Raw genomic sequence first — 27,649 nt, 5'->3', positions numbered from 1 at the left:
TTACCACTGAGCTACTTCCTCAGCCCCTTTTATTTATTTATTTACTTACTTTTTTTTTTTTTTGAGACAGGATCTTGCTAAGTTGCTTAGGGCCTTGCAATCCTCCTGCCTCAGCCTCCTGAGTCACTGGGACAACAGGCCTAAGCCACAATGTCTGGCCTTAGGTGGCTTTTATAAGTCAGGTCAGTTGGTAAGGCCACAGCTGCTGCTGATCCACATACACCACATGCAAGCACTTTCAGAGATCAGTAAGTAAAGCCTTAAAGAAAGAGTAGGGCAGAAGAAAGAAGTTGCCATCTACCTCAAAGGAGTGTCAGTCTGCATAAAGATCTGCATCCAACTATAACAAGTCTTTGAAGCCTGAAGCATTTAGACCTCTCCTACTTAACTGCCTTCAGAGGGTCCTCCCACATAGCTTGCACTATTGGTCAATCCGTCACCAAACTACGACACCCTAAGCACCTTCTCAGACCCAGCTACTCATTTTCAGTCCCTGTCCACTCCAGTTCCTCCCCTTGCTTCTGACAACTCAAATTTTCAGTCTGCACATATGTGTCTATGTGCCTGTGTGTCTGTGTTTTATTTATACTAACCATCTCTGTTGTTAGCAACAGAAACAAAGTACTTTAAAGCAGAAAAGGCAAGTCTGCCAACTGGCTTGCTGTTCCTGGTCCTGCTTCCAGCTCAGGAAAGAGGCTGGTGAAGGATCTTTCCAGCCTCAATCGACCATGTGTGCCGAGAGCTCCTATGTCCTAGGGGGCCAGGCGGTATGGTGCCAGTAAGTCACTGTTGAGCAGGACCCCAACGATCACACCCCACTCTTCTTCCCTGTATGTAGTTCATGCCCTGACACCTCATTCTCTCACCTGCATGGACCCTGGCTACTGTAGAAGGCAGAGCTTCAAGTGGCTGGAATTCAGGAAACCAACTCTCCTCCTTTGGACATTGGGAGACTGAAAGATGAACAAGCACGGCCTCCCCAGACAAATTCTGGAGAACCAACCAAGGCTATTTTACTTTCATGTAATTTCCCATCTTCAGTTTATTTGCTGCAGATCATCCCATGTTCCAACATTTGGCTCTTAATAACACCAACAGGAATTATTTAATCACTACTTTACTTTCATCAGAGAGTCAAAACTGAAGTGACTCTTGTATTCAAGAAGCTCACAGGTTAAGGCAGGGAAACAAGACACAATAGCAAACAATCCATGTGGGGGATACTGACTAAAAGCACCCTATAACCCAAGTGGGGTGCCAGGGATAGAACAGCTCAAGGTAGAATTTCTGTAGGAAAGGGAAATAAGCCTGGCCTTACAGCACAACAGTAGACAAACAAAATGAGACAGAAGCTTAGCTGAAAATAGATCAAGAAGAAAGACAGAAATGTCATATTAGCGGCCTTCAAAATCAAATTCAGGATCTTAGTTTTTCTCTCTAGGGAATCACAGAAATTTTCTGAGAAAGGAATGATGGGCCAGGGACTGTACTTAAGCAGTATTCAAGTCTACAGGCTTCAACAGAATAATCTGATCATGATTAGGAAGAAAAAGGGAGAGAAAAAAGTGAGGTAATCAACAAGTACATGACAGAAATTCTCCTCTTTTGAGGTTCAAGCTAAACCGAAAAATAAGTCAACAGTTCGCAGAACAGGTAAGCAGCTATCCATGCAGGAAGGGAGTTGTAGAACCAGCTGTTGGGAGAGTCAAAGAAGGAATGGGAGGTATACATGAACAGGGGATGGGAGGGAAGGGAATTCCAGTGGATACTGAAAGTGGAACTGCTTCAAGCGATGAAGCCAAAGGTATGACCATGCTGCAGGTACCTTAAGTGTAATGAAAATAAAGTCCTTAGAGCTTAAAAAAAAAAAAAAAAAAAATCTAGGGGATTGTGAGTCCAGAGCATTGAAGGATTCCATTTTTAGTGTGAATCCCCATGTCCTAATTATGCCAAAAAGGGGACACACAAAGAAGATTGAAAGCAATGAATGCGAAGTGAAAAGGTAGGTAAAAGCAGCAAGAATGAGGAAAGGTGATATAAGTGAAGGGAAGGACTAACTTCTCATGGGAAAGGTTGTCAGGAAGGACTTGGGAACCATGTCAGGGAGCACAGAGTGAGAGTCAAGGGAGGAGAAGAAGTGGCTTCGTTGGAGAAAATCACAAGACAAGTGAGTCACAGGGAAAAGCCAGCTCTCAACTATAATAAAGAGGCAGGACTGCTCAAGAGAAAAGGTAAAAAACAATTGGCAATACCACTTTTTGTTTATTACACTGGACAAGATGATAAAGATACTGTCAGATTTACTGCAGACCAGTACAATTTTTTCTGGAGGACAATACAGAAATACAAACACAAACACACAGTCATGTGTCACTTAATGACAGGAATACGTTTTGAGAAATGCATTGTTGGGTGATTTTGTCATTGTCATGTCAACATCATAGAATATACTGACACAAACTAAGATGGCTATCTATCACTAGCCAGTACAATCTTTTTTAAATTTTTTTTTTATTTTTTAGGTGCAGATGGACACAACACAATGCCTTTATTTTTATGTGGTGCTGAGGATCGAACCCAGGTCCCGCCCGTGCTAGGCGAGTGCTCTACAACTGAGCCACAATCCCAGCCCTAGCCAGTATAATCTTATGGGACCACCATCATATACATAGTTCCTTATTAACTAAAATATTGTTTTGCAGCTCATGACTGTGTATATCAAAAGCTCTAAAAAAATACATGCTTACAATGGCATCCTATACCAAGTTAAAACACAAACCATAGACAAAAAGAAGAATCTTAGATCCTACTATAGCAATTCCATTTCTAGGTAGCTAGCATACATAAGCTCTTGCACAGTCCTAATACAAGGATGCTCATTATAATAATCTATAATACACAAAAGTTAGAACAACTTTTTTTTCTTTTTAGTTCTGTGAATTGAACCCAGGGGCCTCTACCTCTGAATTCCATCCCCTGCCCTTAGTTATCTACATTTGATAAAAAAAAAAAAAATCATTAAGCTCAGCACAGTGGTTCATGCCTATAATCCCAGCTAACTGGTAGGCTGAAGTAGGAGTATCACATATTCAAAGCCATCCAAGACAACTTATCAAGATCCTATCCAAAAATAAAAAGGGCTGGGGATATAGCTCTGTTGTTGAGTATCCCTAGGTTCAATCCCCAGTACCAAAAAAAAAAAAAAAAAAAAAATTAATGTTACGTACCATTTGAACCAGTTAATCCCATTTTCAGAAACATTTAGAAATAACTATCCTGAAGTTACACAAGTAGGCACAGCTATATTTATATAAAGACATTTACTTCTCAGCCTTGAATAACAAAATAACAGAAATAACCCAAAAGACTATCATCAGGAGATCAGTTAAATAAATAATCATTCATTCATATAATGGAATTACATGCAGCAATCAACATTATAAAGTAGCTCTATATATTCTCTTTGTGGAATATATTCAAGAAAAAGTGTTAGTCAAAAAACTAGGGGGTGGGAGAGCTAGGAATATGGCTCAGTAGTTAAGTGCCTGTGGGTTCCACCCCTGGAACCAAAAAAAATAAAAAATAAAAAAAGTAGGCTACAACACATAAGTACAGAATGATGCCATATTTGAAAAAACTATATATAAACAACATATATGAAAGAAATCCAAAAGAAAAACATATACCAAAAAATTAACAAATTATGTGATTTTTACCTTCTTCTTAATATTTGTGTTATTTATTGTCCCTATATTCTTCGATGAACACGTACTGCTTTTATTATTTAAAAAAAATCAATAAAGTTCAAAAAGAAAAAGTAAAGAAAAGGAAATAACGACAAACTGTTCTGCCAATAGCCGATGTGTTTTACCTGGAATCATGAAAAATATTAGAGGAAAAAGAAAAATGCTGTAGACAGAACTGTAACAAAACCTCTACAAAAATGAGAGTTGGGAGGAAGAGCAAGGCTTAAAGGTTTCATCTAGGTTAAGAATTTTCAGTAACAAGAATGAAGAAGGTAGGAGGTTGACTGGAAGAGCTGCTCATGACTGAACAGCAAGGTACAAGACAGAGAAAATGGCACAGTTCCCCAAAATTTTATATTAATTAACGCTCCACTTCACAGACTCTGAACCTGACATGGAGCTCAGCTCTTTCTGGAGTAGTGGAAAGAAAGCTGTTTGTAAATACCCCATAAAGCCTAAGACTGAGCCATCTGTGACAAGGAGGCTGACCCAGAAAACAAAAGCAAAAGCCTCAAAGTGGCCTGGGTCAAGTCTGCACAGTGAGCAACTCTATATCTCTACAATTAATGATAAAGACTAGAGAAGCTCAAGGAACACAGTGAAGAAGGCTGATGAGCCAGATGGTAACCACAAGCCAGGCTAGCATTTAGGCAAATGTGAAATATGTAAAACCTAAACTTAGGAAGTACTAGCTGTGGGGCATCTGAGAACTAGGACAGAATGTATCTGCATGTATGTCCTCCTTCTATGTATGGTACCCCCTAATACAAGCCCACAGAGGGTAGACTAGTTGTTAAGAAACCACAGGAAGGTCAATCACCCCAGATGCCTCCGATGTCCACTGAAATAAAGCCAACCTTCTACTTTCAAGACTGTGCATCTTGTCCAGGGAGCCAGAAAAGGAAATAACGACAAACTGTTCTGCCAATAGCCGATGTGTTTTACCTGGAATCATGAAAAATATTAGAGGAAAAAGAAAAATGCCGTAGACATTTTTTCCTATACTCAGCTTCATCCCCAAGTCCCAAAACCTGAATATGCCCTATGACAATGAAAAACCAACAGCATCTTTTTCTTACATTAAAAACTGATATAGATCATGGCAGTTTTTCCAGTTTCCTGGAATCACTGCTGCAAAGAGGAAACAGCACAAGAAAAAACAAAAAAGACATGCAAATTCTTCTGTGGCTCAAATCCCCCCTTCATGCTATCTAAAAGGGATGACATAGACAAAGTAGTACCTGGTATGCTGAGAGGTAGTCACCTGCCTGCCTTGTTTTATAGCCTCTGGAATAATCACCCTTTCCCATTTAGGGCCTCTCCCTGGTCACTATAATCTCATGATTTATTTGTGATGAGGGTTTTGTTCAGCAAATGCCCCAGGCTTGGGCTGGATTACTTCCAGATCCAAAAGAGTTACAAAGATAAAGAAAAGGGCAATCTCTGCCTACCTTCTATGATCCAAGAGATGGCAGAAAAGAGGAGAGACATGCAAAGGGCTTATTCACCTGTTCTCTCATCACTGAGTCAACCTCCTGCTGGTAAATGGAGGAAAAGCCCAATACTTGGTACTTGAGAGGGAATCAAATATTAGGTCAATCCCCTTCCCTCCCAGAGCTATAATAAGGGTGAAATAAAATAATGTTTTAATATAAGCAACAACAGAAGTTATATGGCTCTAACTTGCTGGTAGAAAGTCAATTCTTTTGTTACCCAAAGTCTACAAATCTGCCTTTAGTTGGAAATACAGAGTAGAGAGCATAGCATGTAGAACTCAGGGCCTTGAATTACCACCAAACTCTTTAAGAAATTCCAGCAGAAAGAGAAGATATTTAAAGATGACCATCTAAAGGGGGGGAATATATATCTGTGTCCCCTGGGTATTTTAAACTTCATTTTTCTATCAGATCACCAAAGAGTCACATAGATGCCATTAGCCCAGCTTCTTATACAATAATTTTCACCAAGCTGCAATTTTATGTAATACATTTGAATTTTATCAGCAACCTCTATAAGACTGTATAGGGAATCAACACTTCGAAGCATTCGTTGTAAAAATGGTAAGAAAATGGCTGTGGTTGTAAAAACAAGAAAACAAAATGTACATTTTTGTTAATAAAAAGAATATCTAATATTGTCGTTCAACATCACCTTAGATATCCAAATAAATTTCACTAAAATATAAAACTTAAAAAAAAAAAATCTTGGGGCTGGGGATGTGGCTCAAGCGGTAGCGCACTCCCCCGGCATGGGTGCGGCCCGGGTTCGATCCTCAGCACCACATACCAACAAAGATGTTGTGTCTGCCGAAAACTAAAATGTAAATAAAATATTAAAAATAAATAAAAAAAAAATCTTTACCCGCCTTGAGAGACTGATTCCACAGACTATAAGGAAGTCAGGGTGGAAAGTCTTTCACAGCATCCACAATGATGAATAAAACCCAGACATTTGCATGCTCTTCTTTTCCTTGGTGCCCGTTACCTATTACTCTGTTATTAACAGGATTAGGGCCTCCCTTAACCAGTCATCTACTGAGTGCCAAGCATTGTTCCCATGTGTTAATTATGTTGATTCATTTAATACTCTGAAACAATCCTATGAGGTCAATGTTTCTTATTCTATTTTACCAAAATAAGAAACCAAAGCCCAAAGCTGTATAGCTAGTAAAAGGAGAAGCCAGAATTCAAAATTCTCCTTCCTTCTACAATCCTATGGAATGTACAGGGGGTGTTGTTTTTATTATGTCTTCTGTAGCTAGCCACATCAATTCCTCTTCTGGAAAGACAGAATATAAATCTGAAGAAATACTGTATGTGAAAATATTCTATATGTTTTAAGGTAGTATTCGTAAATAAATCGCAACCTTGTCCTTCAGGAAAAGATGGATAAAGCAGAGCTGACATTACCACTACACACACATGCATGTGGGCAAAGCCAGCAGGCAATGAACTCCAAACAGCTAAATAGAAAAACTTTTCTCTCATATCAAAATTCATAAAGCGACATGGATCAGTTGCTCCTCTAAACAGAGGTGTTTGGCAAGTGAGAATCATCCTGCCTGGACTCAGGTTCCTTCGCATTACCATCAAGGAGATCTGGTATCTGGCAGGTGGGCCTTCCTTTTTCCCAGCTCCCTTTTCATTGCTTCTCCTTCAATGATGACCATCCTCAAAGCATTCTTCTAAGAAATATTAACTTTGAGAAGAGGAATTCCATTTCAGGTTTTTATGTCTACTTCATCCACAAATCTAAGACTTTAAATCTAAGTTCTCTAAAACTCTGAAACCTACTACATGTTTCTTTCCTATAAGCTTGAAAACTACTATTTAGGAGATACATTTCTTCCCTGGTACTTTAGACACAAAGCTGGGTTCAGAAAAAGGGTCGCTACACCTCCAGTCCAGGACTTCACTGGTTTTCCAGAAATTTAGTAGACAGTGGTCATCAGCAGCAAGAAAATGCTGAAAGTTACTTTATCCAGAGGGACAAGCACTCCCTTTACAGACCACCCCCCCATCCAAACCCTGTAAGCAGAGTGTAAAGAACATAACAGAAATTCTGGCAAAGATTGGCTAGTAACACAAACCCCAATCAAAAACACATCAGGGCCACTACACAAAGCAATTCCTCAGAGATAAAGCAGTGAGCAGGGGCTGCCTGGCCAACCTCCCTAACGCTGGCAATACTTAGGTGACTGAGTGTATTTCCTCTAAAGGTCTCCTGCTTCAACTCCCACTCACATACCACAACTCTTCGCCTTCTCCCTACTGACCCTCTTCCCTTTTAGTTTTGCCCCATCCCAATGAGTAGACAGCAATGTCATAGAGCACAACAGATTTGACAGCTATGCAAAATCCTATTTTGTTATTTTCTCACTTTGTGTTCTCTTGCCACTGAACAGGTTTCTAACCTTCGACAGTGCCCCAGCTTGGCTTTTAGGCAGCTACATCATCCTTTCAAACTCCCAAAAGAATCACACACCATCTGTCCTAAAATACAGGCTCTCTGACAGCTTGTTCTTTATACTGGTAACTTCAATACCTATAACCATTTAGAAACCCTGGTCTCACGACTGACTCCCTGACTTCAATTTTACTTCCACTTTAGTCATGTACAAATCTTGGACCATATCATTTCAGACTATAGATCTCTAAAATCCTTCCATGTGGCCATTATTTTCCTTCCTGCCTATCTCTGGGCCTTCTTAATACCCAGCAGTTGCTCTTTTATCTTAGCCAGATCTCTGCTGCCCTCAGTCCTTCCCCTTTTTCCTCAGCTTATATCAGCCATCTCCTGGCCTTTCCTTTCTGTCCATCCAGGCTAGAATCTATCGCCTCTCCCTCTTTCCTTCTACTCTATGAACCTAAAAAGCCCTGACTCTGAATCAGTCCAATCACTGATTTTCTGTTCCTTTGTCATTGCAACTAAAAATTGCTGACCAGAAATCAACATGTCTAAACACATCTGAATGGTCTCTTAGAGATATTCTAAAGTATTTACGGATGAAATTATACAATGCCTGGACTTTGCTTCAAAAAAGCCGGTGAAGAAGGTGGAGTAGTAGACAAAAACAGAAATAAAATAAACTAATACATATGTTGATAATAGTAGAAGCCAAATGGTGAATAAAAGGGTGTTTATCATCTCCTTTTTCTGCTGTTAAGTATGTTTGACATTTTCCATAATAAAAAGCTTAAAAAATAAAAGCACTTAAGTGAAAAATTAATGGGAATAGTGCCAAAAGTCACCCATAGGTTGCCTGCTAGTCACAAAATGAAAACTATAATTTTGCAATGAGAAATTTGGCTGGATTACTTTAACCAGTAACCACATTTAGCATCAAGAATAGAGAGAAGGGGCTGGAGTTGTCGCTCAGCAGTCGAGTGCTTGCAGAATATATGTGAGGCACTGGGTTTTATCCTCAGCACCACATAAAAAAATAAATAAACTGGAGGTATTGTGTCCATCTAGAACTAAAAACATATTAAAAAAATAGAGAACCAGAAATTATGTGCCTCTGACCCACTGCATCATCTATAAAGAGTTTTTTCTGAAAATGTTTAACCTCAATCCAATCAAGCCTCTCTATCTAATTTACAGTTTATAGAAAACATGAGGGGCAGTTGGGGGGGCGGGGGAACAACCTGAACAACATCCAAAGAATGATCAGACAAATCCATAAAGTGAAAAGTGAATTTGTTAAAAAATAAAAAGGAATGTCCAAAACTAAGCTCATCACTCCCCCCTCCTCCAGTTTTTCCACAAAGTCACCCAAGTTTCTACAAGTCATCCCTGCCTTTTCGTTCTCCTTCTGCTCTAGTTCAATCTATCACCAAGTACTGCAAATTCTCTTCTCGATGACTTAGTCTCGCCTTCATTCCCTGCCACTCTTTACCTCAGACTTGACCGTCAATAAGACTTGACTTGCTGCAACAATCTTCTAAAAATCATCTCTTTGCTCCAGTTTTACTTTCTTCACTCTACTCCTACCCTTTTTTCTTTGCATCTTTCTAAAAATGCATATTTAACCATATCGGTGTTAAAAAATTTTTAGCAGCTCCACTGCCCCAGCAGGTTTCCCAAAATGTGAGGAACTACCTGGCACTCAACATATGACATGGTACATCACACACAGCATTAAGTGGCAGGAACCACAACACAATAAGTCATTCACTTTCCAATTCTCCAAACCTTTTCATTAGGTTAAGGAGAAAGTCTCTACTTGCTGCCATCTTTATCTTCTGAACACTTGATAATCTCTTAATGAGAGGGGACTTTCACTGGCAGCAGTTTTTGCTAAGATTTTTAAACTATTTTTTGTTTTCGTTGTATTTACTATAAAGGTTACCTTCTGTAATACTAATTCTTCACTTTAAGAAAGTGAGATAATGTTTCCTTTTAAAATAAATTTAAGCTGGAAAAGTGAAGGGATTTAATTATTATGTAAACAATACTTCAGGTATTATTAAGAACCTTTGGTAATATTTTGAAGATGGTGAACCATGAATTAAATCTAAAAAAAACACAACACTGTCCTATAGCTTAAAATTAAAATTTCTCTGTATGGTTATGGTAATTTCAAAAAAGTCATCAAAATGATATTCCTCTCTCCTTGAACTAGGCAGGCCTTTGTCACTACCTCAAGGAACACAATGTGGTCTATGTGTGTAACTTCCAACACTAGGGGAAATAAAAGCCAAGCAACCTCTGCCGGTGTCTCTAGGGGCATTTGCTCTCAGGTTGTGAGCCACCTCATAATAACTCAAGTAGCCCTGATGCTGCTAAGCAAGGGACCATGTGGAGCAATAACTACCGGGGTGGGCGGTGGTGAGAGAAAGAAAATTCTGAGAGAAAAGAAAGAGCAAGCAAGTGAACTGAGGACCCCCAGAGGCTCCAACATTCCCAGTTCACTTGCCACTCATGGAGGTCTACAAGCATTCAGATAACTGCAGCCCCAACCTAACCAACTAAAACTACATGACAGGACCCCAAGCAAGCCACCCAGAACCAAGAGATAATAGTAAAACAATTGCCAATATGTTTGGGGGTAGGGTTTGGTAGGCAGGACACTGGTAGATCCAGCCTGTCAACAGCTCCCCCCTTGACTCTCATCTTGGCTCTCCTCACTCTGCCCTGACTGTTCAGAAGTTCCCTGCCCACCATGACTGAATCAACCCTTTCCTCCCAGGGCTGTGTCTGCAGTGGCCCAGATCCCACTGCAGTAAACTGGTCTTTGATATGCCTCGTCCACCAAACAATAATGTCTGGTGATGGACTGAATGTCACCATGCAGCTGTCCCTGAAGGGGCCTAATGAATGTGGATCTGAATCCTTTCTCCTTCTGCTTCCTTACTTAGCCCATTTCCTTAATATTTCTGTCTAAACTCCTGGCTAAAGGAGCAGAAATACTGCCAGCTCAGTTCTACTCTCCTCAAGTCTCTCAAATTCTGTCAGTTTCAGAATTCTATTTATACTCTGATTCTAAGGATTTCTCTTCTGGGTTCATAACCCTCAGGAAGGGCAACCCTAGGCTAACCCAGCACTAAAAGTTGCCTTTTAAAATACAGTCAGGCCACAGCCAGGCACAGTGGTGATAATATTACAGTCTCTGTAATACCAGAGACTCGAAAGGCTGAGGCAGGAAAGGAAGACTGCAAGTTCAAGGCCAACCTGGGCAACTTAGGGAGACTCTGTCTCAAAAATTTAAGAAGTTAGGGACATAGCACAGTGATAAGCACTCTGGGTTCAATCCCCAGTACTCCCCACCCCAAATAATAATAAAACAAAATACAGTTAAGTGAAACCCAATTAGTTTAATGTTATAAAGTCTTCAATAAACAGTATTCTTCTTTCTTTTCTCACTTCAAAAATCTGAAACTGACCAAATTATGCTATTACATGTATGAATATACCACAGTGAATTTCACCTTTATGTGTATTTTATAAAGCATCAATTTAAAAAATAATAATAAATAATATAAGGAGAACTGTAGACTAGAAGAAGGCAAACTGGAGGAGGGAGGAAAAGAAGAAGTACTAGGAACTGAAATGGAGCAAATCATAATCCATGCATGTATGATTAAGTCAAAATGAATCCCACTATTATGTATAACTATAATGTACTAATAAAAACACTTTATTTAAAATCTGCCTTGATCTATCCTCTAAGCAGCCACATTTCTTCACATCTTCCTGTTCTTCCCCTCTCATAGTCATACCTTTTCAGGGTCTTACTACTCCTTGGGACTTTGACCCACTGACAATTCTGTCACTATGTCCCTGGTGTTCACCTATGTTCCCACTTAAGCCAGGATGAGTTCATCAAACCAGGAATGATTTAAGAGAGTGGCCTATGTGTCACAATATCTAGGCCTAGTGTTAACACAACTCAATACAGGATTTACTTCACTGTGAAGCTCTTCCTAGGGAACTGATACAATGATTCCCCAACATTAAGAAAAGTATAACAAAAAATTCAACTCAAAAGCCATGAAGGGGGTAAAAAAAACATCATAAAGGAAAATATCATTCTTTTGCCTATATAAAAATTTAAAACATGTGAAATGCAAAGAATTGGCATAAACAAACTCAGAAAAAAATTTAACTGGGGGGAAAATATCAGTAACATATATGGCAGAGTCCTAATGTAATATGTATGTAAAATTTCTTACAAATCTACAAAATAATAATAACAATAATAACGACCAGGGGCTTGGAATGTAGCTCAGTAGCATAAAACTTGCTTAGCATGTGTGAGGCCCTGAGTTCAATCCCCAGCACCACCACCACCAACCCCGCCAAAAAAACCCAGAAAAATGAATGACATATTTGAGAGAAAAAAAAATTTGCAAAAGAACAGAAACAAGTGCCAATAAGAATTAAAACAGACAAAATTTCACTAATAATTCAAGAAATCCTAAATAAAGTAACAATAAGAAATGCTTTTTCACCTATCAGATTGGCAAAGCTTAAAAATATTTAGCTGGGCACAGTGGCACACACCTATAATCCTAGAAGCTCAGGAGGCAGAAAACCAGCCTCAGTAAATTATGAGGCCATGATCAACGTAGTGAGACCCTGTCTCAAATATTTTTTTTCAAAAGGGCTGGGGATGTGGCTCATTGTTTAAACTCTATAGGGTTCAATCCCTGGTACCAAAAAGAAAAATTTTAAATACTCATGTTGGCAAGGGTGTGCAGAAACAGACACCTTTATATACTGCTGATGAGAATTAAGTTGATGCAACTTCTTTGGCAAACAGTTTGGCAATATTTATTAACATTTTAAATGAGCAGACCCTTTGTTCATCAAATCTTCCCTTCTAGGAATTTTGCCTAAGGAAATGCAAGTACTAGAACACAAGGCAAAAACAGCTGTGTGCTGCTGTTCGTTGCAGCTCTTTTATAATAGGAAAAACTGGAAACAACTCAAATGTCCATCATTAGGGGTTTGGTTAAATAAATTATGATACATCCATCTGAAGAAACACAATGTGCTGTTCAAAGTAATGAATTAACATGGAAAAATACCCTCAGTAAATTGAAAAACACCCTTGGTAAAATTTTCAGAGTATGATCTTTCTTTACTGTATTAATACAAACCTTGCCACTTCAACCATTAAGTGTACATTTCTGCGACATTAATTACACTGACAGTGTCATGCAGCCTTCACCAGTGTTTCAAAAACCTTTTCATCACCCCCAAAACTGCAACCATTAAGCAATAATTCCCTATTCTCCCCTCTCCAAGCTCCAAGTAACAGAGAACTTTCTCTAGAAATTTGCCATTTCTAGATATTTTATTTCAGTTAGGCACAATGTTTTCAAGGTTCATTCATGTTGCATATCAAAATTTCATCCTTTTTATGGCCAAATAATATTCCATTATTTGTATGTATACACCACATTTTGGTTTTTTACACATCTAGAAGTAGAACAGTTTGGTTGTTTTCACTCTTTGGCTACTATGAATAATGCTACAGTGAAGACTGGCATCAGATATTTGAGTGTCTGTTTTCAATTCTTTGGGGTGCATAGCTAGGAGCAGAATCACTGAATCATAGAGCAATTTTAGATCATAGGGCAATTTTTAAAGCAGTGGCCAAACTGTTTTCCATAAAGCTGTACCTCTGACATTTCTACCCCTGAAGTGTCTGAGGGTTCTAACTTCTCTATATCCTCACCAATGTTTATTATTATTTTCCATTTTTATTAGAGTATGATTTTTTCTGTAAAAAATAATATATATAAATCTATCATTAAAAAATATAACAGTAATTCTATTTCTGGAGCATGGGTTTTCTAGAAGAGGCACATTTTCTACCTTCTGTATTTTCTTGTGGGTTGCTTTAATTACTTAAAAAAAAATGTGTTAGGAAAAAAACTTAGCCTGAGACAACTTCATGTTTTAGCTTGCTGAGCTGAGACACACTGTAGTGCTTGTGTTACTACACAGCAGAGCCCTAACCAGCACAAGTGGAAAGCCCTGAGTCCTAGCCCTCACTCTGCTATCATGAGCCCTTAGTTTTCTGAGGCCCCTGGGACTAGTTCCAAGTTCCCAACTAGTGTGCCAAGAATTGGTTACAACTGTGTGGATGTATGGACTCCTCCAATCCTGGGGGAGCATTGGGGATAGGAACCCTCCACGCTGGTTGTGCTGGTTGTCTCAGACTAGCAGCAGCTGCCTCCTTTATCCCGGTGTGTCTAACAATGTTTAGACGAGGCAACACTGGGTCAGGCAACCTTTAACACTCCTTCCTACATGGCGACAGAATTCTATAGTTACACTGGATAATGAGGGAAGCTAAAGAAAAGAAGAGCCAAGGGAAAAACCTGAGTCGCTCACCCCGAAGAGAAGAATGATGATCCTCCCCGCAAAGGGAGAAGCAAGACCAGGAAAAGATTAAATAGCTGAGAATGCCAAGGAAGCGAGGGCAGCTTATATTACTAACCCAAGGGTCTCACCTGAAGCTGCAGCCACTGAAGTAGAAGGCAAAGTGCAGTGCCTGGAGCCATGCTGCTCAGAGAGAAACATCCCAAAGTCCCCTGCTTGGGCAGCAACAAGTAGAAAACTTGACCTCTGTGGGAAGAGGCACTGAGGCCTGGGTAAGTGAACTCCTCTCTTCCAGGTGTTCTCAGCCTTTCAACAGCCAACTGTGGACTTTGCCCTTGAAATTCAACTCCTGAGCGAAAGAGATAATCTCCCTGGCATGTCCTGTGTAAACTTGGCTAATCAAAAGAACACAACTGAAATGTTGGGCTTGCTTTCAGTTCCTCAAACAGCCTTGCCAACCAGGAGGCTATGCTCAAGGACGGGGAACAAGAGGGGGGCACTTTTCATGGCACAAATGTCACCTATCCTAATGGTATAAAGTGCCCCACAATGGGTATTTTTCCAAAAATGTGAAAAGCAGCTGTTCAGAAATACACATCTGGTAACCTCGCCTGTAAGTGATGGGAAGAGTCACTATGAGTAAGGGCACAGACCTTCACCAGGCTTTGTGTTATAGGGCAAGCCACCCAACAACTGCTGAAGCGTAGACTCAACAGACATGAAATTCTAGGTTAGTAGAAGAACACCAATTAACATCTGGCTCTCAACCTCCTTTTGCCTCTTAGCTGCCAAGTCTCTTAAAGACTGGTTCTCAAAGTGAGGTTCCCAACCAACAGTAGCAGCATCAATTACAAATTTTCTTACTTTCATTTTCCTTCTCTTTTTTGGGGGACAGAGGGGCAGATTAGAGCCTCTCTATATTGGCAAAGCTAGCCTCAAACACTCGATCTTCCTGCCTCAGCCTCCCAAATAGCTGGGATTAGGCAATTAGGCTGGGGATGTGGCTCAGTGGTTAAGCTCTACGGGGGTTCAATCCCTGTGTCACAGACCACTGCATTTTCCAAATTTGTTAAAAACGTAAATTCTCAGGCTCCACTTCAGACTTATTAAATCAAAAACTAGCTCTCCAGGTTTGGTGCATATTCAAGTCTGAAAACCACTGTTCTAAGCCTCCAGGGAACTCTACAATCTGGAGTTCAGACCCCCACCCAATTTCCCTATCTTCTATTCCAAATGAAATTTGAGAGAATAAATATCACCTCTGTAGTGAAACCTAAAGAGATAAACTAGATTCCTTCCACTTCAGAGGTCTTACAGTCCTCCACATGGTCTTATAGCTTCTTTTCTACAAACCAAAACCTAATGTGTTCCTTTCCTTCCTTTCCTGTTTCCTTAAGTCCTGGATGATTCAGGCCCTTTTAAGTTCTGACCTCAGTCCATCTTTTCAGTCTCATCCCCTAACTAAAATCTTATGTCCCTGCTCATGGTAAGTCTGCTCAGTAAGTCAGTGTTAAAAAATAATCTGGGGCCTGGGGCTGTAGCTCAGTGGCAGAGCGCTTGCCTAGCATGTGTGAAGCACTTTGATCCTTAGTACCATATAAAAATAAATAAAATAATGTCTACAAGCAACTAAAACTTTAAAAAATAATAATAATAATAATCTGAAAAACACCCTCTCAAAGAATCTTCTAGCCACAGGTCTTTTCTTTCAGAAGCAAAGTAGTTAAAAAAAAAAAAAAAAAAAAAAAACAGAGATGGGGAGACAGGAAAGTAGAATTCAATTGCCAAATAAATTCCTCTCTGGGTCAAAAACCTATGCTAATTCAATCTCACCCTGCTCTGCTCTTCACAAATGATTCCATCTCAGCAGCCTCACAGATCTCTTGAACACCAAGGAATAAGAATGTATAAATAAATGCCTTGCACATTTTCATTTCAGAAACGTGAACCCTGATTTACAGGATCAGTCCCTTTAGAAAAAGAAGTATCTACTATAGAAACTAGTTAGTGTTCAATTTCCATGAAGTCAAAGTTGTGGCCTGATAAATTTCTTTTCCTCAAATATCTCCAACAAAGTTGGGAGACTCTAGAAGAGATCTATAAACTAGAAAATCAGGATTTATTTACAAATGCCAGTTTATTGACAAATTACTTTCCTCCAAAACCAAATTCTATCTTCTTTTTTTAAAATATTTTTTTTAGTTGTATATGAACCCAATGCCTTTACTTCTTTTTTAACGTAGTGCTGAGGATCAAACCCAGTGCTTCACATGTGCTAGGCAAGCGCTCTACCACTGAGCTACAACTCCAGCCCCAAATTCTATCTTCTTAGTATAAAAATATTCCATGCTCTTACTATGTAAAATAGGAGAAATCTAACTACTTGTAGAATTATTAATGTGAAGGACCATCTTGCTTCCTGCCCAGATTAAGGGAGGTAATTCAGGTACTGGTTTCCAAGTCTTGCCCCGCACATACACACTCTCCTGCTTTTGATATGGACTGGCATTCTCAGTATTTTAACCAGAAACTCCCTTCAGAGAAACTGTAAAATAACTCATCCAATTCTACATTCAAAAGCTACTGTAGCTTCCAGTGAACAGAAATGAAGATATGAAGATAAACAAATAATTCAGGGGGAAAAAAATCAATAAATGTTTAGATAACTAAGAGGAGCTGCATTTGCTATCTCAGAGTTTGGACATAGAGAAAGCACGTGCTTTGGAATCACACAGATTTAGTTTTTTAAGTAAGTTAGTGGCTCAGAGTTCCTATAGATATTAGGATATCAACAAATTGACCCATAGATTGTCATGAGAGTTTACTAAACAACACAAAAAAAAAAATACCTAGTATAACATGATTCCTAGAATTAGTATTCTCCTAATGATATACCAGAAACCTAAAATCTTCAGAAAACTATATAACATACATTGCTCAATCCCACAAATTAGCAGAATATGTTCAATCAAATTGTTAGCTGACGGCCACATGGCTATCCCTACTCTAATTAGCTTGGATCCCCCAGTCTTTCTCTTAACTCTTCTCAATCAGTTTAGTATTCCTCTTAGCTAGCCGTTCCTCTTAAATTTCCACATTTTATCCCCTAGTTGTGCCACAGACCTAGAATATCTACTTCTCTCTGTGACAATGGCCAAAAGGCTCTGTCTGAACCAGGCTCTGCTTACATCTCACATCCTACATCCACCTGCTCTCTTTGTTTACCAATGAGGACTTCCTATTCACATGTCAAGTCTTTCCTACCTCAGGGGCTTTATCTTGGCTGTTTCCTTCTTAGAAAGGTACCTTCTCCAAATCTACACATTCATGCATTCTTACCCATGAGCATGCACTCAAACATCATATTTACAGAAAGACTTTCTCTAACCTCTCAAGTCCCTGTTACTCTCTTACATCACCATTAGTCCCTCACATCACTATCTTTATCTCAACTATTGATTTATAGACTGAAAGGTTTCCCCACTATAAGCTCCATGACAAGGGCTTTTCTATCTTGGTTATCTCTATATCCCTATTATATAGAAATAAAGTCAGAACAGAATGGATACTAAAATGTTAATTGAATGAATAAGTAAATTCAGTTTTCTGAAACAAGAGAGGCAGAGGTGGCTCCCCCTCTTCCTTCTCTAACTACTGGTAACAGTGGAAAATGGGATCCCAAGGAAAGACTGTAAATTAGAAAGAGAAAAGGCAGAAGGTAAACCCTTGGGGAACAGCAACAAATAAAGTCATCCCAGACAACCCCACCCCTACCCCCCACCCCCGACAAAACATCAACTGCTATCAGGGGAGGCTCACAGGTGCTACAGTCTCAAGGGTTTTTTGCATTAAACTTCTTCAAGTGAAGGCATGGAGACATCTGACTTTGGAATTTTCAGTGGAAAACAAGCCTGGATAGCATAGCTTTTGAAACCCACCTGGATTTACCAAACAGTTGTGAGTTATGAGATTGGGAGGTGAGGGGGCTTCTTTAATTCCATTTAATGAGATTTACATAGAACAAAAATTTCCAGTTGTTTTCTTTTTAACGTGATCCCTGCCACTTCCCCTTGGGCACTTACTCAGAAGTGAGTTAACAAAACCCACAGCCCCTCTTACAACCAGGATTCTCACAGCTGGCTCTCCCAGAACACTTGGGCTGTAACCCAACCCTGAGCAGCAGTGATGACTCATACCCAGAGAGGTCCATTATGCCCAGTCCATTCTGCCAGAAACCAAAGGGTGAGAGAATGGGGGAGTGGGGTGTGGAGGGACATAAGGAACTTCTGTACTTTGTTTCCTTACTAGAATCCAAAGCCTTTATTCTCTAAATACAGAAGCTGAGTTAATCAAGCCAAGGAATGCAAACCAAGGTCACTGCCATTGCCAAGATCATCTCCACTGTCCTAAGTATTTTATTGTCACACTCATGTATCCCACTTTTTTATAGATACAGGGTCAGCCACATTAATTTCCTTTCTCTATTTGCATTCCTTTTTGCTAAGTGACGAAGTATATAGACACATGTGTCTTTGTCCCCACATCTTTGAAAATGAGTATAGAGTCCCATGTGCAGTTTCTAGTCTTTGTCATCTTTTAATTATTGCATCAGAATATATGGTAGGTCATAAATTACCAATAAACTAAACAGGATAGAGACTCTGGTATAACTCTATGCCAAGGAAACTTACTTCCAGTAAGGAATAGGAGGTATAATGTTGGTGGCTATGAGTATCATGAAGGCTGAGCTTCTTCTGATTATATAAGAAGCTACTATGGAATCTGAGCCGGTCTATGGAAGTCCACAGAAGTAAAACTACAAAAGAACAAAAAAATCTTAACCTATCTGCAGAGTCTTCTAAAGCAAAAAGAGCCTTAAATTTTAAACACCCTCTCACTCAAAGAGAAACTCTGTGAAGTACCTACTCCCAGGAATTCCCATTCAGCCCTAGGCCTGCTAAGGTTCAGCAGGCCCATAAATTGGCACTGTTGATATGACCTTTCCAGGCTATATGTCAACAAGAGATAACAACAAAGCTGAGAGCTTTGGTAGTACTCAAAGGAGATTTGAGGGACTTAAAACACTGCTAAATTTGGCAGCAAAAGTTCCTGTTCCTTGCAGTTGGAAAAGGAAATCTGTTAATAATAATTACACTTGTAGATAAGAAGCTACTCACTCTCTTTAGAAATAGATTAGAGTTGGGCACAGTGTTATATGCCTGTAATCCCAGCTACTTGGGAGGCTGAGGCAGGAGGATTGCAAGTTCAAGGTCAGCCTGGACAATTTAATGAGACCCTGTCTCAAAATAAAATAAAAAGGACTGGGGGTGTAGTTCAGTGGTAGAGTGCCATGAGTTTAATCCCCACTACTACAAAAAAAATAAAATAAAGAAATAGATTAGAACCCCTGTATCCTGATCCCCCGCTCCTCAGGAGTGTCAGAGTAATCACCACTGGGCAAGTACCACCTAGGGCTGATATAAAATATAAGATGTTTCTTGGAGAGATAAAGTGCCAGGAGCCTGTCCAGATGTTGCTTACTATCTTAGTCACAACTACTTGCCACTCTTCAATACCTAGACCTAAGTAACTGAGGCTAGTCTTAAACTCGTGAGACTCTTGCTTCAGCCTCCTAAATCACTGGGATTACAGGCATGTACCACCATGGCCAGTTAATACCTTCAACTTTCTAGAAGAAGAAACAAAGATAGATAGAGAAGCTAAGTTATTTACCCCAATGTCAAACAGCAAGTCAGAGATAGAGCCAGAACTAAAATTCAGACCTACTGACTAACTGCTGTACATCAGTGGAGAAAGTTCTAAGACGTAGAAATCACTAACAGCAGCAGCTATTAACATTTATTGAGAGCATATTTGGGTCCAGAACTAAGCTGAGTGATTTACATGAATTAAAAGTCATTTTACCCTTACAACAACCCTTTAGGATAAGTAAGATTATTACTCCCAATTTACAGATGAAGATATTGAGGCTTAAGAGTTTAACTTGCCAGAAGTCTACAAAAGTAAGAAAAGCTAGACTATGAGACTATGAACTGCCAGAGCTGGCTGGAGAGCCTGTGCTCTACACTGGGTCTTGAAGGATACATGGATAGTATTCACAGAAGCAAAGGTGATCCAGGTGCTGCAGGAAGAGGATGGCAAGTTCAAAGCCAGCTTCAGCAACTTAGGCCCTAAGCAATTAGCAAGACCCTGTCTCTAAATAAAAATACAAAAGAGGGCTGGGGATATAACTCAGTGATTAAGCACCGCTGGGTTCAATCCCAGGTACCAAAAAAAAAAAAAAGAAGAAGAAGAAGAAGCAACAGCAGAGATAAGGAAGCCTACTAGGGAAAAGTCTGGGTCCAGACCACTGAAAGCAGTGTACAGGGCCTCCGACACAAGGTTAAGGAGAACCTCAGGGGCCCTGCCTGGGCTGGCCAGCAGGCAAGAAGCAGTTCTAGAAGGGTCTCCCCTGCCTGTGGAGGGGAGTATCCTAGAGGAAGATGAAGTTGCACCTGTGAAGCAAGGTTGAGAAGAACTACTGCAGAGACCCTCCTCGAATCTTCATAGAAAGAGGGACAAAATACAAAGTGTACCTGACTTCTATAAAGAACAATCTGGCTTGTTCTTATACAGTAATCCCACACTGACTGAAAGACATCAGCCCTCTTGCTTTCAAAAGGCCGCCCATTCTAAGTTGAAAATCATGAAAGCATTGAGAATTTACCATGCTCCAGGCAATGAGCTATTTACATGTACCATTTCATTTAATCCTCACAACCTAAATACTATTATTACACCCCTTTTACAGATGACTTAGAGAAAACTGAGGCACAGAGAGATTAAAAACATTGCCAAGGTCACAGAGATAGGTCAGATCCCTGAAGTCCAGCTCTTGATCACTGCACAGCACATAGCACATACAAACACTCATGGTAAGTATGAATGGTTCCACCAGAGCTGCCAAAAGATAGCACTACACACTAAGTATTGAGCAGTCACTGATTATTTTGAACAAACAGAATGGGTTAATTCACTTAAAAATTATCTATAAAACTTAACTGTCAGAACTTTATAAGGTAGCCTGTGTTCTGAAATAGTAAGCACACCAAAATCCAGTCCTTCTCAGCTAGAGTTCTAAAAACTAGCTGACTTTAGAGGTTTTCCACACCGAAATTTTCCCTTTGCTATCCTCCCTCCCACACATCCTATCCTTTGACAATCTCAGAAAAACTCCAATGCAGGCCTAGAGCCCTAGAACCCTCACCCTCATATGTCCAGTCCTTTCACTGGCTCTCTTCCACTATTCAAACAGAGCTTTAAATCACAGTCTAAGAGTGGGGCCCCTCCTCCTTTTTCCCAGCCTTTGAGAATGAGACGGTCATTAACCCTACCATCCAACCCGACTTCAGCAGGTCTATGTTTCTCCTCGCTTAATCACACTGACAGAGGCTCACATTGAAGGGTTGGTCGTAGGGAAGAAATCAAGACATCTGGGTGTAATTTATGTGGGAGGAAGTCCCACACTTGATATCTTCCCAGCTCTTGACCAAGTTACTGTATTTACTGACTTAATGGGTGAAGAGTCCAAGAGGACATACGTGGGCACCAGAGATGAGACTCTGGGCCCAAAAGCAAGTGAACACAGCTGTCAACCTCAATGTGAGCCACTCCACCTTCCCAGAACTTGTGAAGACCTGCACAACCCAGTCTCCTGGGGTCCCCTGGGGGCAGGCCTGTGATCTACTATACCATGAAGGCCTCCCAGGACAGCCCTTCCATCTATCACCACCTGCTGCCCCTGAGAACTACCTTCTCTCCTACCCAGCGCCTCTCTCCTATTTCTTTCTAGTAGTCTTCCTCTAGCTCCAGATTTTATCTCCCACAACCCTCAGTTTATCTCATTTTCTTCTGGTTCAAACAGTCCCCCAACCACTTGTGCTGATTCCTATAAATCAATCTCCAGTTCACATACAAACCCCCTCAGTAATAACAAGGTCACACAGAAGAATCTGAATCTAAGAAACTGAAATGGTTTCATGACATATCCTTAGAAACAAGCCTGCTTTGGTTAAGGCAGCTTCTTACCCTAATTGCATATAATTCACCCTTTTATAGGGACAGTGAAATCAAATATTGAGGTAGTTTTCAGATGAGAAAAGCATTGTGATAGTTTCAACAGCTCCCCCAACAACACTATATTCACTATATTAGAGCCTAAGAAAATAAGAAAAGGGATCTTTGGAGAAATTCTCTAATAAGGTCGTCTAGACTCATTTAACACCCTTCTCTCCCCTCAAAACACACCTGAGTTTTCTAGGACCTATGGCCAGAAAATGAGACCCAGATTTTTTTCTATCAGCACAATATCATGTGGCCTGTTCCCCTAAGATAGAAGCACCCAGTATTTTCCCCATCCACCGAGTCAGAGACTCATGGTCCCTAACCTCTAGCACAAAAGAGACACACAGAATCTCTCCCACCCCCCACCCCTAGAAGAAGGCACACACTAATGCAAGTTTTCCCACTGGCTTTAAAGAGAAATCTCTGCGGACTATGCCAGATGGTATCCTCCCCCCAACCCCTTTCCATGCCCTCCTGGCCCCTTCTCCACTTTCCATGGTCTTTCTAACTCAAAGAACTCAATTATCTGCCTGTAGATTCCCCTCCCCCTTCCCAATCCTCCAGAATGGAACACAGACACACAGAAAGGAACAGATAGGACTCCGAAGGGCTGCTGCCTGCCCTCCTCCAGGCTCAGATATGTGGTGCCGCTGCTTGGCTGGCTCAGCAGACTCTCTTGGGCCCAATGTTGGAAATCAAGAGTCACCAGGGCAGTGACAGCTAACAGCTATATGAGAAGCGACAGGAAGGAAAATGTACTCTTCAGTCTCTCATTCCCACTGCCCCACAGGGACTCAGACCCTCCCAACTCCTCCAGGCACCAGGCCACCTCTCCCAAAGTAATTCTTAGAATCAGAGGCAGTGGGGAGTGGGGCACAGCCTCTCTTAGTTCTAGGCCAAAAGTGCAAATGATACTTGGATTTGGGGGTGCCTTCCTGAAATTGCTCATTCCAGGGACAGAAGTAGAGCCAGCAGAACTGAGGATGCCCTTATTCTGTGCTCCAAGATATTTCAAAGATTCAACTTCCTTGGGTGACTGATTATTCTAATTTTAGAGAGAGGGAACCCAAGGGGAAAGAATATAGGCAGGGAGCAGTGGAGGAGAGAGGGAGTGAGAACAGGAATGTTACTTTTTAATCCTTAAGGAACATAGAGGGATCCAATTTGTGACTCAGCTCTGGGAAGCTGGACTGATGAGGAGTGGGGAACAAATGCAGGCCAATCCAAGCTGTGGACAATTTCTCCTTCAGAACTTAAGAAGCTATTGTAATGTGACTCACCTGGAAAGAAAGCTCTGTGGGTTAAAAAAAAAAAAAAAAAAAAAAAAAGCCTACTCTTGATTCTTCTCAGGCTTCTTCCCAGACACCATTCCAGGGCATGATTGGCGGGTTTTCCCTGTCCCTTATTAAAGGGTTAAGGGTACAGGCGGGGTGCCTTCTATGCTATACGCCCTGTAGGTTCATGGAGGACAGGTCCGGTGTGCCCTTCCCTGGAGTCTCCCCTCCTCTGCTATTCCATTCTTTGGCACAGTCCCATAACATATCAAGTATCTGCCCTTGGAGTTCCCACTTCCTTGTTTTTCTTTTTGGTTTCCCCCTAGATATAGCCTTACAAGTTCCTGAACGAGCTGCCCAGCTCCTAAGAAGGCTTTCAGAGTAATAAAACTTCTACCAGATAGAAGCCTACCTTTCAAACCCAGAACAGAGGAGAAAGGTCCCCTGCCCACTCAAGATAAGTTTTTCCAACAGAACCTAGCAGGACAAAGAAGCAAGACCTGGCACACAGTGGCCTCTCCTCTAACTACCAAAGTGCATGACACCATAACTACAGGGAGCTGTGGCATATTGGAAAAGCAAAGGGTCACTTGGAATCCCTCTCCTCTGTACTAAAACACACAAGCTGAGTGGTCTCCGGAAAGCTTCATTGTGGAAGGGTCATTTATGAAGTCCAAAGTCTATAAGGAAGGAATATCATGTATATTAAACTTCCCAACCTAAAGAAACCACTATTTGTTTTCTTACAAAGCTGGAAGATTTTTAAGGCTTTTCTCATTTTGATTTACAAATGCAGAAGAGTAGAAGATACTTTATAAATGGTAGAACCAGAACAGAGAGGGAAAATGAATTTCCAGAAGATGGGGACCATTCCTCAAGCTTTAATTCACAATGTAGGACTTTACTTGTTTAAAACAAGTTACTTTCAAGGTAACTATCCCATTTGCTCCTCCCAAAAGTTCTGTGGTTATTATCATTATTTCTGTCTCACAGTTAATAATGTGAAGCTTGCATTAGTTAAGATGCTTGCCCACAGTGACCAAACTAGCAAGCAACAGAACCTGGCCATGGAATCAGCTCCTCTAACTCCAAATTCACTTTTCCTCTCTGTTACATCAAAAGAAAGAGCACCAGCTCCTTGAAACCCGCTGCTAGTCCTCTTCACAAATGCAAGGATGGTAAAACTGGAGCAGCCCTAACTATACCTCCATGAGTCGAGAAGACCTGAGATTCTAGACTTACATTGTGCCTGAAGAAACCACTGGAATCAGAGACCTCCTCCCCACATCACCCATTTTGCATCTCATCTAATAGCGCTAAGCCACATCCTCCAGCAAAACAGTTTCAATCAAGCAGAGAAGTACAGTAAGAGAAGGAATTTCTAAAGAAGTGGCCCATCTGAAGTCCAGGGCCATTGAGTTCACCCTTGTGGACCCTCAGGCCAAAACACTGATGCATACATGTACACATTCGGGGAGTGAGAATCAGAGGCATGGCCAGTGCTTGCATTGGCAAGCTGACCCGAAGTTAATCAGAAGGCCCCCTCATTGTTCTCCAGAATACAAAAGACATTCTGTTCAGAAAGTTCAAGAAGAAAAACTGGAGAGCCAGGACAGCAGCTGTTCCCTTGTCCCACTGAGAAACCAAAAGTATCCATGAAGTTTCCTGAGGCCAAGGAGTAAGTTTAAGATAGAACATGGCTGTGGTTGGAAGGACATCTCTTGATGGGTCTCTCCAGCACGGAGTAACCGCAGTATTCATGCTCCTAACAATATTACTGACCACCTAACTACCTCATCATCTTTCTGAGCTCACCACACACCACTCCTCCAGGTCAGAACAGTTTTACCAATTTGCAGGGCAATCAAAATAGAAGGAGTACACAACTCGGACACTGTGTGCCCTGAGATTTGATTACAATATTAGTTAAAGGAATCTGAGAGCTCATGCTGCAACATCTGGATAAAACACCTCTTTGGAAGTCCCCCAACCCCAGGGTAGCCCTCTCCTCACAACTCAGGAAAGCCTGTGACTCAATCTATTAACAATCAAAGTAGAGAGAGAGCAGGCGCAAGGTCAGATATAAGGAATGACAATATCTCCATCCCAATGACTGTTCCAGAGGGATCTGGAACTCACTGCAGCCTCCTCACTGAGTTTAAATCAGTCTTTTCTGTTGTTGCTACAGGTCAGACATAGTTAGTACCAAGGGACAAAACAGACTATGTCCACTAGAATGAACCAAAGCCACTCAAAAGACACTGGAATCTCCATGTAAAAACTGCAGACAGTGCTGGAGTAGTGAGAATTAATTTTTTCTATATAAAAGAATCTTCCTGTAAAAATATCCTGTAACTTTGTGCTAAATAAAAGAGTGAAGCCTAAACACCTCAGATTCAGCAAAAATGAGATCAGCTAGATTTGCAAAGTCAAGAAAATTGGCTGTTTCCCTCCTGCTCAAGCTAATAGAATCCAACTGTTGGAGCATGACATCATTCCAGAGCCCCAAACCCTGAGCAGAGAGTACAGACACTCGCCTGCCTCCCAGAAAACAGCCAAAGACCAGAGCCAGGAAAAGAGGAGAGCAATCGGAGCCCGAGCTGCCCTTACCTGAAAGTCCTGGTACTTTCCTGCCCACTCCATTCTCAGCAGAGTCCGGCTCACACCCTTGTGGGTTAGGGAGCTCAGGGCCCCAAATCCACTGCCTTAAACTCCAATACCTGCTGTGAGCTTTCCACAGCTTCTTCCTCTGACCTTTAGTGGCGCTCCTTCCAGCCAAGTGAGCAGAGCGCTAGCCGGCCAGGCGGGTTGTCATGGAGACCCTGTCCTCTGGTCCGGCGGCGCGCACGGCACGGCACGCTCTCACTCTGCCGCCAGCGAGCACGCGCACACACGCATTCTCTCTTCTGTCTCTCTCTCTGTCTCTCTCTCTCTCTCTCCCTCACACACACACACACACACACACACACACACACACACACACACACACACACACACTCAGTTCTGGGAGACTTTCATGAAGCAGAGCTGCCTTCTGATCAGCTCAGCTTTTGCACGCATTCCACTCCTCCTACCTCCCTTCCGGTTAAGCGGGGCTCTTCACTGTTCCTGGGAACTTGTTTGAATAGCTCAGAGAGAAGGGAGAACACAGCCAGTGGACATGTTTTCCTCTCCTCCAGTGTCACAGTTTTTGTAACTTGGAAGAATCCTCACCAGCGGGGAGGGAGTTAGCTGGAGCGCTTGGAGGGGAAGCAAGCCCTTCCTGTGGGTTGTGGAGCTTGGGGAGGAGGGACCCTGATGCACTGCCTTGACTTGTTTGTGTACTTGGGATTTTCCCCGGTCTGGGGCGGAAATGCACTCACTTCTCAGGAGCTCGCCTGGACTGGCCTCTCTGCTTACCTTGCTGCCCGTCCAGGTCGTGGAGATGGCTTTAACCAGTACAGGGACCCATGGTACTAGTGCAGGTGCCTAAGCAGTCTCTCATCTTCCTGCAATGGAGAGGAAACACACTAGGTCAGGATAAGGAGTCCTGGGCATGTCCAGAGTCATAACCAGGACAACAAACATGATACAAACACAGCCTTCTCTCTCTGCCCTGCACAGTACCTGCAGCTGAAGTCTAGGCTACCTGTGGGCGGCTATCCAAAAGCTAGCTCAATGCCTGGGACACAGCAAAACCTCTAAGTTTAGTGGCACATGTGTACACTCCTGGTGTAAAACCCTTTTACATTTATTATTTTGTTTGATCCTCAAAATCTTTTGAAATGCACTGGACAGATAAGTGTATGACCATTTTATAGATGGGAAAACTGAGGTTCAGAGAAATCAGATGTTCAATCCACAGTCCACAGCTAGTTAGGCAAAGAACTAATAGTAGAGACAGTCAAGTGCCCCAGCCCTAGTCCAGTATACTTTCCATCAAAGTACACTGCCACCAGATCTTGAAAACTAGTTAGTTTTCTGATAACCAGTTATGTGTTCCCAGAAGAGGGAGGAGAATCTTTCCAAGTCCTAGTGAGGTAGGCTTAACTACCAACCTTTTAGCCTAAAGAAGTTATGATAGGATCCATGAGATGTAGAACATTCTGATGTACAGACTGGAGGGAAAATATCCTGTCCTATGGCTACACATTACTTTACACTTTTCCAAAATACTCTCATAAATCTCAG

General features: G+C 41.2%; 1 protein-coding gene across 12 annotated transcripts in view; it reads right to left on the bottom strand.

Annotated features, from left to right (window-relative positions):
* Dennd2b (DENN domain containing 2B) overlaps positions 1-27,649 on the bottom strand; it is a 152,004-nt gene that overhangs the window by 72,492 nt on the left and 51,863 nt on the right. For 7 of the 12 annotated variants that reach the window (XM_040284787.2, XM_040284790.2, XM_021727378.3 and 4 more), the window contains exon 2: positions 26,879-26,967. The gene's annotated coding sequence lies outside the window, so the exon portion shown is untranslated. Of the gene's footprint in view, positions 1-14,212; positions 14,371-26,089; positions 26,380-26,553; positions 26,681-26,878; positions 26,968-27,649 lie in introns of those variants that run through there. The other 5 variants (XM_040284794.2, XM_078046519.1, XM_021727377.3 and 2 more) reach the window with 5 other exon arrangements.

The sequence above is a fragment of the Ictidomys tridecemlineatus genome, chromosome 4 (genome assembly GCF_052094955.1).
Source record: "Ictidomys tridecemlineatus isolate mIctTri1 chromosome 4, mIctTri1.hap1, whole genome shotgun sequence".
NCBI classification, from domain to species: Eukaryota; Metazoa; Chordata; class Mammalia; order Rodentia; family Sciuridae; genus Ictidomys; species Ictidomys tridecemlineatus.
Note: the sequence above shows the minus strand (reverse complement) of the source record. Positions and strands in the feature narration are given on the sequence as shown.